Below are 14,458 nucleotides of genomic sequence, written 5' to 3' on the forward strand. Positions count from 1 at the left end.
CTACCTTACCAAGAGCATGGGGGATCGTTCCATTTTCTGGTATCTTCTTTAATTTCTTTCTTTAAAGACTCAAAGTTCTTACTGTACAAGTCTTTCACTTTTTTGGTTAGAGTTACCCCAAGATATTTTATGTTGTTTGTGGATATTGTGAAGGGTGATGTTTCTCTGATTTCTTTCTCATTCTGTTTATCATCTGTATATAGTAGGGCTACTGATTTTTTTGAGTTAATTTTGTATCCTGCTACTTTGCTGAATGTGTTTATCTGCTGTAGGAGTACCCTGGTAGAGTTTTTCGGGTCACTTATGTAGACTATCATATCCTCTGCAAATAGTGAAAGTTTGACTTCTTCCTTTACAATTTGTATCCCTTTGATGTTCTTTTCTTGTCTTATTGCTCTAGCTAGAACTTCCAAGTACAATATTGAAAAGATATGGAGAGATTGGACAGCCTTGTCTTGTTCCTGATTTTAGAGGAATCGCTTTGAGTTTCTCTCCATTCAGTTTGATGTTGGCTGTTGGTTTGCTGTATATTTCCTTTATCATGTTTAGATATGTTCCTGTTATTCCTGTTCTCTCTAAGATCTTTATCATGAAGGGATGTTGGATTTTGTCAAAGGCTTTTTCAGCATCTAATGAGATGATCATGTGGTTTTTCTTTTTCAGTTTGTTTATATGGTGGATTACATGGATGGATTTTCGTATGTTGAACTATCCTTTCATCCCTGGGATGAAGACTACTTGATCATGGTGGATGAATTTTCTGATGTGTTCTTGGAATCAATTTGCCAATATTTTGTTGAGTATGTTTGCATCGATATTCATGAGGGATATTGGTCTGTAGTTCTCTTTTTTAGTTGTATCTTTGTGTGGCTTGGGTATCAAAGTGATTGTAGCCTCATAGAAAGAGTTTGGCAATGTCCCTTCTGCTTCTATTGTGTGGAACATTTTGAAGAATACTGGTATTAGCTTTTGTTTGAATTTTTGGTAGAATTCTGCAGTGAAGCCATCTGGCCGGGGGCTTTTTTTGGTTGGGAGGCTTTTGATGACTGCATCTATTTCATTAGGGGTTATAGGTAGATTTAAACTGCTTATCTGTTCTTGGCTTAATTTTGGTAAGTGATATGTATCCAGAAAATTGTCCATTTCCTTTAGATTTTTGAATTTTGTGGAGTACAGGTTTTCAAAATATGACCTGATGATTCTCTGGATTTCTTCAATGTCTGTTGTTACATCCCCCTTATCATTTCTGATTTTGTTAATTAGTGTGCTCTTTTTCTGACTTTTGGTTAGTTTGGATAGACGTTTGTCTATCTTGTTGATCTTCTCAAAGAACCAACTCTTTGTTTCATTGATTCTTTGTAATGTTTTCCTAATTTCTACTTTATTGATTTCAGCCCTCAGTTTGATTATTTCCTGGCATCTATTCCTCCATGGTGGTTTTGCTTCTTTTTGTTCTAATGCTTTCAGTTGTTCTGTTAGTTCTCCAGTTTCTTCATGTGGGCATTTGGTGTTATGAACTATCTTATTAGTACTGCTTTCAAAGTATCCCATAAGTTTGAGTATGTTGTGTCTTCATTCTCATTAAATTCTAAGAAGCTTTAATTTCTTTTTTTATTTCTTCCTCAACCCAGGAATGGTGCAATTGGGTGTTACTCAATTTTCATGAGTTTGTAGGTTTTCTGCAATTTGTATTGGTGTCAAATTCTAATTTTAAATCATGGTGGTCTGATAAGATACAGGGGTTTATTTCATTTTTTTTGTATCTGTGGAGGTTTGTTATGTTGCCAATATGTGGTCAATTGTAGAGAAGGTTACATGTTGCGCTGAGAAGAAGGTATATTCTTTTGTGTTTGGATGGAATGTTCTATAAATGTCTGATAATCCCAATTGGGTCATAACTTCTGTTAGATTCTTTGTTTCTTTGTTAAGTTTCTGTCTGGTGGTCCTGTCTACTGGTGAAAGTGGGGTGTTGAAGTCTCCTACTATAAGTGCTTGGGGTTTTATGTGTAGTTGATATAGAAGATGATTTCCCCAATACTGTCCTTGACAACAATTCTTCTGATTGATTGCAAAGAAGATTTCAGTCAATGTTTGCTGTGTGTTGTGGATGGGTGAAGTTGATGGAATGGCTGGCATAGGACATTATTTGTCGTTTATTACTTTGTATCTAAACTCATCCTTTACCACATGTTTGAAAGACTGAACACGGCCTTTTTCATAGCTTTCCTTCATCAATTGACACTCAAGTAAAGCTGCTAGAATTCAGTGCTTTCTGTTTTGACTTTTATGGTTCATTTAAGGCTCCTAGACAGTTTGCTTCTTTTCTTTTTCATTGTTCAGCAATGTGGTTCTCCAGGATTAGATGTGGTTAGCATACAGATTTCTACTTTAATGTGCTGTTGATGTACATTTTTATATCACTTGACAGGTGTAGTACCATTGTAACCTGAATATCAAACAACTCAGGCCCCTGCTCTGGCCCAAATCCCTGAACTTTGTAGACTGTTCCCAGGCCTACAGAAAGCACTCTAGGATATTGAGTGGAACCCTGTACAACACATCATGTGCCATCCCGATATTCCATGCAAGCACTAAGACTGGTCTTGGTCTAAATCAATCAAGTGGTCTTGGCTAATCTATGCCAGTTTCCTGAAGAGATTGGCAGTGACTTTTTCTACATGTAGCTACTTAGCCTCAGATTGCCTCTGCCATAGAAGTTTACTTCCTGTAGCATTCCTGACATGGACACTGTGTGCCTTGACTGTCAGAAATATAATGGGTCACGTCTTTGGCTGCACATTGGCCTTAGATTTTCTGTCATAGAGGAAAGTCCTCCCTTGTTCAGCCACCACAGACCAGCATGGCAATTGCAGCAAAGTTTATCTTGATCCAGCAGGCTATGTTACCTGCACACAAAGTCTCGAACTGTAAGTATTTGTCTCAGGTATTCTAAGGTCTTCATTCTCGGTGATTACTTTCCTGTCTCATATCTCAAAAAAAAATGCTTGATGTTTCTCTTCCTTCACTTATGTGTGGTTTACATCTCCTGGATGGGGCCAGGCTATATAATTACATCAAGAAAAACAATTGATAGTGATTTTCTGGTGATCTAGGTAAATACATGTTTAGATAATGATTGTTCACTAAATATATCCAAATGTATGTTTTAAATTGGGCTAAATGAGATGGACATAAGCCAAAAAGCTGCCCAGATGCTGCTTATATTTGTCATGTCCCAAAGGAACTACTGCATCAACAGCTCACAAAGTGGTCAGAACTCCCCATCAGTAATGAACTTCTGCTGTCTCCATGAGGGTGTTGAGACCAAATACCCCAACTTTCTCAGGCCAGCCTGGTACAAATTCTTTCCACCCCCAGTTTTACCCAAGATGCTCAAGCCATCCTATTTCTTGCATAGATTAGCTAATCACTTATTTCCCCACTCAAAACTCCCTTTTTATGACCCCTGAAAGTCTGTGATCATCCTTACTCTAGTGGTTGTCTACCCCATCCTTAACTAATGGTTACTGAGTGCCAACTGTGGATGCCAATGTGAAACATCTAGCACTGGCATTTTGTTAAGCCTCAAAAGTAATCTATCTGACTGAATTTATTTTAATTGTCATTTTGTGATAAGCTAATAGAGGCTTTAAGGGACTAATTCACAAACCAGGCAAACAGAGACTGCTTCTTAGCTGATGCCTTGATATATTTAAGTAATTAATTCAGTTCTCTGTAGGCACAAAATTCTATGAATGCTGAAGTTCCTTTATGAAATGGCTTTATATTTGCATGGGACCAATACACATCATCCTATATACATTAAATCATTTCTATATTGCCTATAATACCCAATACATTGAAAACAATGTTTATACTGTATTGATTAGGTAATGGCAGGAAGAATATCTGTACAGCAAAGAATCAGTTTTTCCCCAAATATTTTAAATTTACAATTGGCTACATCCATGCATGTGGAGAATATAGATGAGAAAGGCTAACTCTGCACTGTCAATTTTAAATAAATAAAATAAAACATTCATAATTTCAGTTGTTCTAGCCACAATTTCTAGAGTTCAAGCTTGGTGATTGCCTTTGACTATTGGGTACCAATTGATGGCAGAATATACAGGACATTTCCATCACAGTTGGGGATATTCCAGAATAGTTGTTTTCACCAATCTCTGTAAGAATCTTAATTTTCACTTTTGACTTTGAAATATACTATACTTTAAAAGATACAATTAAAAATAAATACTGAGACAGAAATATGAACAATGTTAGTCTAAGGGTTGGAAGAAAGCTGCTGCCCTAGAGATGATGGCTATGGGCTAGTATTGGCAAGTTCCTGGGCTGGAACCCTATGGCAAACTTCAGCTTGCTGAGCTATCGAAGACCCACTAGAGACAAGGCATAGCTCCCACACAGCTCTTGTCCCTTCTCTTTACACTGTCCTCATTTAATGTCTAATCTCTGTTTAGCAGGCCAGACTCAACCATGTTTTTGTGTTCTTTTTCTTTTTCTCATTGACAGCCTTCTCCTAAGAGCACAGACTAGCCTGCAGTTGGGAGCCTGTGTCAGATCCTAGACATCTGAGATTGCTTTAGGCTATGTGATTGCATTTCTTTACTGCTTTTACTTTTTATTTTTTCTTTAGACAAAAATATCTCATTTCTTTACCTTAAATATTTTGTTTCCCTTTCTCTGTAGTTTTCCCTCCTCTCCTTTTACTTATCTTTCTATACTAACCACTTTTCTTACTCTGATTATTTCCTTTCCACTCATACTGCCAGAAACCAGTATTTTTTCTTTCTTTGTCCTTTCATTGAAAATAGATTGTTTTCTCATACAATATAACCTGATTATAGTTTCCCTTCCCTCCACTCCTCCCACTTCCTTTCCACCCTCCCTCTTTGGATCCACTCCCTTTCTGTCTCTCATTAGAAAAGAACAGGCTTCTAAGATAACAGCCAAATATGAGGAAATAAAATATAATAAGCTGAAGCAAAAACTACCAAATCATAGTTGATAGGGTATCATGAAGAAGAGAGTCCCCAAGAACAGATGCAAGAGTCAGACAGAGACACACTGATTCTCAGGAGTTTCCTTAAAAATACTAAGCAGAAAACTATAATATATGTGCATAGGACCTCCTGGTATAGCTCCATATAGGTCCTGTGCTTGTTGCTTCTGTCTCTGTGAGCTCTTACATGCCTTTCTTAGTTTATTCAAAGGGCCTCGTTCTCCTGTTGTCCTTCATCCTGTGTGGCTCTTACACTCTTTTTGCTTCCTCTTCTGTAGGATTCCCTGAATTCTGAAGGGAGGGATTTGATGGAGACTCCTATTTAGACACTCTTTCTATGTAATGTCTGACTGTGAGTCTCTGCATCTGTTCCTATCTGCTTCCACAAGAAGCCTCTCTAATGATGACTGGATAAGGCATTGATCTATGAGTATAGAAGAATGTCATTAGGATTCTCTCTCCCTCTCTCTCTCTCTCTCTCTCTCTCTCTATATATATATATATATATATATATATATATATATATATATATATCTGGATAGATACAGATTCAGATATAGATATAGATAGATAGATCCACAGTGTTTTGCTTTACCCTAGGTCTCTGAACTATCTAATTTCTGGTTCTTAGTTACTCCAGTAGTATCCAGTATTGGTTCCTTCTCCCTTAAGTTAAATCAGACATTTCTTGGCTACTTCTATAAGTTCTGTGCCACCACTGCCCTAGCATATTTTGTAGGTAGAATAGATTGTGGGTCAAAGGTTTTGTGGTTGGAGTGGTCCCACCTTTCTGTTTCAGTATCCTGTAGAATACCTCTTTACAGCAAAGAGTCTAGGACATAGGGGTCAAGTCTCCATGTAGGCACCAGCTCTACTTTTCCATGTTCAATGAGTTGTGTGTGTATAGTCTTCAGCAATGGGGACTTGCTCTCAGCTTTTGGAGAATAATCCATTGTTAGCAACAGCCTGGGTTGTTTGGGGGATTTCCAAGGGATTCCCTTGGTCAAAAACTCAATTGAATGCAACCCAGTCACAGTACTGGAAGCCTCCACTGGAGAAAAGAGATGGCCAGTTGACACTCTGTATCCCCCATTTCTAGGAGTCCTTATTAAGGAAATCTTTCATACTTCCAGGAAGTTTAATGCATTAAAACTATCTTACCTGTTATATATTTCTTCCATAAAATTATTGGAATGAGTAATTTTAAAAAATAACTTTTACTGTATTTTCATAGTGAGTATATAAATGACAGGAACGAATCATAGTTTCTAAAACCAACTCAATGTGTTGATAGCCTCTATTCCCCAAACAGAAGACACAGAACAATAGATTGGATCAAAAAAGCTGTAGACTAACTGCAGCTTTCCAACTCTTCCTCACCTACAAATCCTACCCCAGTCTTATCCCCACCTGCTGTGATCTCAGATCCTTTTTCTTCAAATCTTTGCCTCTAATCTTCCTCTCCCCTCTTCTCCCCTCATTATAGTGCACAACTCCAGCAGGCCTTCCCTGGGAACCCACTGGCCAAGCTTGCCAGGGAAACAAGTAGGCCAGCTAAGCAGGTAGGCAAGCTTCACATCTTCCCTCTTCCAAAATTCAAACCCACAGTGTCATCCTCAGCTCTGTAGCAGACTGCTGACAGTGGCCTCTCTTCACTCTCTGCCCATATGTCCAGGGAATTAAACAGATCCTGGTGGAATACTCTGCTTTCCTTCATTCTGTGGAGCCCCCAGGACCCTACAATCCCTTTCTAGCCCATCCCCATCCCTAAGTGTCAGCTCTCAATAGCTAAAAACTCTTTGCATCTGGAACCCTCAATGGCCAAAGCTGGAAGGATCCCAGAAGCATTTGCTTCCAGGTGGAACACAGCCACCCGACCTTCCAAAGAAATGCGATAGCAACAGAAAACAAGGAACAAACCCCCATCCTACAAAGACAACACACAAATCATCTTTGAGAACTATGATCATCAAAAATCCATATGGCTAGATGCCAGTGTCAAAACACAATCAAAAACAGCCAGGTCAGAAAGCTTATAAACTCACAGTAATTGAACAATTCACTAAAGAATGAAAATGGGTCAAGAAAAAAAATAGGAAATAAAAAAACTTTCTAGAATGGAATGAAAATGAAAATACAACATGCCTAAACTTTTGGAATACAATTAAGAGACAAGTACAAAGTTCCAACATAAAGAAACTGAAGATATCTCATACTAGTAACTTATCAACACACTTGATCTACATGTCTGTTGTGTCAGTGTTGTTTTCATTGCTGTAACTCTGTAGTGTAATTTTAAATCAGTTATGATGACATCCCTAACATATTTATTTTTTGCTGAGGTTTGCTTTGGCTATGGGATCTTTTGTAAATTCATATAAATTTTAGGATATTTTTATGTCTGTGAAGAAAATCCCTGGAGTTTTCATTGGCATTATAGCGAGTTTATAGATTGCTTTTGGTAAGAGGGCTGTTTTCACAGTTTTCTTCCTTTCTATGTATATGAATGGAAGATTGTTCCATCTCATATCTTCGTCAACATTTTTCTTCAGGTTTTTAATGTTCTCACTGTAGAGAGTTTTCACTTCCCAGTTTAAGTTCATTCCAAGTTATTTTATATTTGAGACATTAAAAATGGAGTTGTTTCCTTAATTTGTTTCTCAGTCTGTTTGTAATTCATTTGTAAATGAGAAGCCTAATAATTTTTGTATGTTAATTTTGGATCCTGCCACATTGCTGAAAGTGTTTGTGGGCTTTATGAGAATTCTGATGAATACTTTAGGGTTACAAGTAGAATTATATTGTCTTCAAAAAAAAAAAGGCATTTGGCTTCTTCCTTTTCTATTTGCATCTCTTTTATTCCCTTATTTTTTTCTGATTGCTTTTGCTAAGACTTCAGGCATATCAGCAGGAATGGAGAGAGTGGACTTCCTCTCCCATGCCATCCATGGTCCATTGGATGTTGTTTATCCAACTTTTCAGTCTGAAATATTCCTTCAAGTATCCTCTTTAGAGCTTGGTTAGTGATAATAATTCCTTCAGCCTATTTTATCATGTAAAGTCTTACTTTCTCCTTCAGTTATGACAGTTTTGATGAATCCACTGGTCTGTATTGGTAGCCATGATTAGTCAGAGCTTGAATTACATGTTTTCTAGTCTTGGCTTTTAGAGTTTTCATTAAAAAAAAGTAACCATCTGGTATTTGGGCTTGCCTTTGTGCTAACTGGACTCTTTTTTTCAGCTTTCAGTTTGCTTTCTTTGTCTGTATATTTAGTATTTTGAGTGTAAGTTGATGTGGGGAATTTCTTTTTTGCTCACATATATTTAGTGTTCTGTGTGCCTCTTGTACATGTACGGGCATCTCTTTCCTTAGATATAGACATTTTTCCCCTGTGATTTTCTTGAAAATATGTCCATTTCTTTGTCTTGGAATTCTCTTTCATCCATACCATAACTTATAGATTTGATCTTTTAAGGAACATGTTCCAGTCATGTGATTCCCTTCCCCACATTCATCAGCTTCTTTGATTGGATGATTGAATTCCTCAATTTTGTTTACAAGCCCCATTATTCTGCCTTGTATATAATTTAGTCCTTTGGATTTTTCCATTAAGATTTTTATTTGATTGGTTTTATTTTTAATTTATATCTTTATTTAAGTTTGGCTTTTCTTCAAAACTTCTATTTCTTTATCAATTCCCATCTTTGTATCTTGAGATGAATTTCATACTTAATTCAGCTATTTATTTATGTTCTCTTGGAACACATTCATGAATTTATTCCTATGCTCTTTAAATTCATTTGGGAGTTTATTTGCATCTACTTTGAAATCTTTGAACATACATATAATTGCTCTTTTGAATTCTTTGTCTGGAATTTTAAGTGGATCTCATTAGGAACCTTTATTATTGGTATTTTTTTTCAGAAATGGCTTATTGATTTCCCTTCTGCTTCTCATTCTGAATTTTGGGCATTCACTTTTGGAATTAGTTCATTGGTTGAGCCTTATTCACAAATCAAGGTTGAGTGAGCAATTAAACTGTTTCTTGGTGTTCCATTAGCTTAACTGATCTTGACTCCAATAGGTTCTGACTAAAGTTGAGTTGTGGAACTTTTGATGTTGACTTACAGGTAGAGAGGTTGAGGTGCTTCCTCTTCAGCTAGGAGGTTATGTTCTCTGGCCTCATGAAAGGATTTTTTCCCCCTTTTAAATTTAAATTAGAAACAAGCTTGTTTTATATGTCAATCCCAGTTCCCTCTCCCTCCCCTCTTCCCCTAACCACCACAACCTCCCTATCTCATACCCTTTCTGCTCCCCAGGGAGGGTAAGGTTTTCCATGGGGGATCTTCAAAGTCTATCATATCATTTGGAGCAGGGCCTAGGCCCTCCCCCTTGTGTATAGATTGAGAGAGTCTGAACAAGGGGGAGCTCATGGACCCCAGACTGATAGCTGGGAAACCAGCATAGGACCAACCCAGAGCCTCTGAAGGTGGGTGTCAATTAGGAGGGCTGGGCAATCTATGAGGCTTCTAGTAGTGGATCAGTATTTATTCCTACTATACAAATGAGCTTTGGGAGCCCATTCCACATAAAGTGAAAGGGTTTTACAGGAGTTAGGCAAGGGGATAAGGTTGCAGTGCATGGGTTTCAGATCTCCTCTGTGCTAATTGGAGTTCCCAAGGCTCTTGGTAAAATGCTTGGAATCTGGCAAGGGAATAGCATTGTATGTCAAGAGTCTTTAACCTCACACTTTGTCAAATGGAGTTTCCATCAGGAATCTGAAGGACCCAATCTTTCTCAGAGTTACTTTCTACCTAGATCATCCTATAACCAATTACAAACAAGCAGGGATGACTGTACATCAGGAAGCAGCATGTTTGCTGATTTTCCTTTTGTTACTGTGTGTGTGGATATGCATGAGCACATATGCACATATGTAAGTAGGTGGACATGCACATGTATGTCCAGAGGTTGACATGGGTTGTGCTCCCCAATCACTCTTCATCTTATTTTTGACACTGGGTTGCTCTCACTGAACTTGGAGCATGGTGATTGGGTGGACTGGCTAGCCAGCATGCCCGAGAGAAGCTTTTGTTTCTATTTCCCAGCAGTGCTTGAACTACAGACACTCTACTATTACATAAGTGCTGGGGACTGAATTGAACTTCTTATGTTAATGAGGCAAACACTTTACCAGCTGAGTCATTTCCCCAGTCCCATGTTTGTTATTTCATTCATAGAATTACATTCTTGCTGGACCCACGTGGGAAGAGAGGGCTATAAAGATGACCATAAATTCACATATACTACAAAATATCAGCAAAGGCATTGCAAGGCATCCAGGCTTCTATTCATCTGCTTGGATGAGATCGCTGTAGAAGGTCACAGGCAGGTGATATTTGAATGAAAGAAGCAGATATTGGGCATGAGAAAAGGTGGGAGAGTTCAGGTTGTGGAAACAACTATAACAACTACCCTGAAGAAGAACAAGGCTGATAAGCTCCTTAGTGGCTAGGGCTTGTGGCAGGAGATGATGTATAGCTCAGGTGCTAAAAGGCACCAGCAGCAGGGAAATGAATTTGGCCTCCATTTTGAGTGTGAAAGAAGGTCACTGAAAAGTTGGAAGCAGAAGAGAAATAACTAAAGTTTCATCTCTAAAAAGATGATTGTGGATGTATAGAATAGTCACTATACAGGAGATTCATTGTAAGTCCCTGGAAGCACTCTCAAAGTATGGGAGACAGCATAGACCCAGACACCGAATAGAAGTGGCTATTTAAATAAGAGGAACACAAGTTTCTCCACAGTCTCTGCTTCAAACACCTTGGAAGAGCTAGTGGGATACTGTCACCGAGAGAGGTAGGCGGGAGCAGTGTTGTTATTGTTGAGTCATTAAACTAAACATTAGATTCCCATGCACATGTCAAGGAAGCAACTGGAGACACAGATTTTCACAATAAAGAATCTATCAAACATGTAGTAATGACACCGGAAGAGCCCTTAGTGAACACCTGTGCACAGGGCAGGTCACTCAGGATAAATTTCCAAGTCCTTCACAGAACGGGGGTCAAACAGAGGATACTGAAAAGGATGGATCCCTGTGGTCAGATTTAGTCCTGCAAAGTGTAAGGACATAGAAATGGAGATAAGAAGCTGTAACTCTTTCATTGTGCAGATTTCCCTTCCCAGATTTTTCTGTCAAAGCTACTAACTACATCATGTTGCTCTCTACTACCTTGTTTATCTCTTTCTCCAATTAGAAGGTAAGTGGTTTTCTGAGTTGTGTCTTCTAATACTAATCGCTTCTTGAACATAGTATGTTCTCACAACGGTATTGAATGATAAAACATATTGTCATAAAAACTTAAATTTTGAACAAAGTCAAGACTATGTTAAACTATTGTTATTACAATAGATATGCACACTGCTATGTAATTTTTATTTTCAAAGTTTGTGGTATTTTTAATTCAGAACTTTGGTCTAACTACTTACAACACTCATCTTCATACCATATTTGTCTACATGACTTCATTAGCATATTCACACTGGCAATAATAATCAACTGCACCATTTCTAATCACTGCGTTCATCATGATTTAGACAGACAAATGATGATTTAAACCCTACACTTAGCAGTATTGTGCTTTTAGTTATTCTCAAACCTGAGATAATTCTATAGCTGAAGTGGAAATTGAATTTGTGATGATAGCAGGAATACTTAGTGGAGCCAACTATCTCCTATAAAATTTGTGTGAGCATAGAAGGTCACATTTATTGTCTTCTTCTTCTTAAGCATTATTGGATTCTGCTCCTAAATTCTGAGATGTACCATAGTGAGATAAAAATCATCTCAGATAACTACATTATTTAAGGCCTTCATGAAATCTGTGTGGTATAAAACTTAAGATGCAGAAAAAGGTATAGGGGATTAAAGATTCCTAATACTGCACTATTTCAAATGAAAAATATCATTGAGCCCAATTGTAAATAGGTTTCTTCAGAATTTGCTTATTTTAGAAGTATTGCTAACTTTGCTGCAAGGTAGGTTGGATGCATTATTTAAGATACAAAGGAGTAGGCCGGGCATTGGTGGCATAAGCCTTTAATCACAGCACTCCGAGAGGCAGAGGCAGGTGGATCTCTGTGAGTTTGAGACCAGCCTGGTCTCCAGAGTGAGTGCCAGGATAGGCTCCAAAGCTACACAGAGAAACCCTGCCTCGAAAAAACCAAAAAAAAAAAAAAAAAAAAAAAAAAAAAAAAAAAAAAAAAAAAGAGAAAGTTACAAAGGAGTTGTATTATACATCTATCTGTTGGGACTGGGCTACACAACTCTGAATTTTGGTGGGTTGAGGTTTTCTTTTTCCCCCTCCTAAATATTTTATTAATTTATTTTATTTTTGCAAACTAATCACATCTCCTCTCCCTCCCCTCTTCCTGCTCTCCTTGCCTTCCCCTCATATCACTAACCATCTCTTCCTTAGAGAGCATAAGGGCTCCCATAGGGAGTCAACAAATTCTGTCCTATCACCAAGTTGAGGCAGGAACAACACCCCCACCCCACTGCTATGTTGAGCAAGGTATCTCTCCATAGGAAATGGTCTCCAAAAGGCCAGTTCATTCATTAGAGATAGCTCCTGATCCTACCATCCAGTGGCCCCACAAACTGCCCAAGCCTCCCACTGTCACATGCATTCAGAGGACCTAGTTCATTCCAACGCAGGTTCTCCAGTTGTCTGGAGTCAGTGAGCTCCCACTAGTTTGTGTCAGCTGTTTCTGAAGGTTCCCCCATGATGGTCTTGACTCCTTGGCTTGTATTATGCCTCCCTCTCTTCAACTAGACTCTGGGAGTTTGGTCCAGTGGGTAGTTGTGAATCACTGCATCTGCTTCCACCAGTTACTGGATGAAGCTTTAGGGAGATCATGTCTATTTCCCCTTCCTAAGAGGATCCATGTATGTCTCTCTTAGGGTCTTCTTGGTTACCTAGTTTCTCTGGGGTTGTAGACTGTAGTCTGGTAATCCTTTGCTTTATGTCTAATATCCACTTATGGATGAGTAATACACTATTTGTCTTGCTGGTTCTAGGTTACCTCACTCAGGATGGTGTTTTCCAGTTCCATCCATTTCCCTGCCAAGTTCAATATTTCATTGTTTTTTTACCACTGAGTGGTACTCTATTGTGCAATTGTACCACATTTTCTTTATTCATTCTTTGGTTGAGAGTCATATAGGTTGTTTCCAGGTTCTGGCTATTACAAATAATGATGCTATGAACACAGTTGAGCAAATGTCCTTGTGGTATGAGTGTGTCTCCTTTGGGTCTATCCCTAAAAGTGGTATTGTTGGGTCTTGAAGTATATTGATTCCAAATTTTCTGAGAAATGCCCTTACTGATTTCCAAAGCAGCTGTAAAAGTTTGCACTCCCACCAGCAATGAAGGAGTGTTCACTTTTCTTCCCAATCTCTTCAGCATAAGCTGTCATCAGAATTTTTGATCTTAGCCATTCTGACAGGTATAAGATGGTATCTCAGAGTTGTTTTGATTTGAATTTCCCTGATGGCTAAGGATGCTGAGCAATTCCTTAAATGTCTTTCAGCCATTTGAGTTTCTTCTGTTGAGAATTCTCTGTTTAGATAAGTACCACATTTCTTAAATTGGATTATTTGGCATTTTGGTGTCTAGTTTCTTAAGCTCTTTTTGTCTTGATGACGGTGTCCTTTGCCTTATAGCAGATATTCAGTTTCAGGAGGTCCCATTTATTAATTGTTGCTCTCAGTGTCTGTGATACTGGTGTTATATTTAGGAAGTGGTCTCCTGTGCCAACTTGTTCAAGGCTCCTTCCTACTTTCTCTTCTAAGATGTTCAGTATGGTTAGATATATGTTGAGGTCTTTGATACATTTGGGCTTGAGTTTTAGGCATGGCGATAGATATGGATCTAACTCCAATCTTCTACATGTCTAGCTCCAGTTTTGCCAGCACCATTTCCTGAAAATGCTTTTTTTTTCATTGTTTAATTTTAGCTTCTTTGTCAAAAATCAGGTGTTCATAAGTGTGTAAATTAATATCAGGGTCTTCAGTTTGATTCCATTGACTCACCTGTCTGTTTTTATGCCAATACCAAGCTGTTTTCATTACTGTAGCTTTATAGTAGAGTTTGAAGTCAGGGATGGTGATGCCTCCAGAAGTTTCTTTATTGTACATGGTTGTTTTGGCTATCCTGGGTTTTTTTGTTTTTCTACATAAAGTTGAGTATTGTTCTTTCAAGGTCTGTGAATAATTATGTTGGGATTTTAATGGGGATTGCATTGAATCTGTAGATTACTTTTGGTAGGATTGCCATTTTTACTATGTTGATCCTACCTATGCAAGAACATGGGGGATCTTTCCGTTTTCTGATATCTTCTTTAATTTAGTTCTTCAAAGACTTAAAGTT

This window comes from Cricetulus griseus (assembly GCF_003668045.3).
Source record: "Cricetulus griseus strain 17A/GY chromosome 1 unlocalized genomic scaffold, alternate assembly CriGri-PICRH-1.0 chr1_1, whole genome shotgun sequence".
NCBI lineage: Eukaryota > Metazoa > Chordata > Mammalia > Rodentia > Cricetidae > Cricetulus > Cricetulus griseus.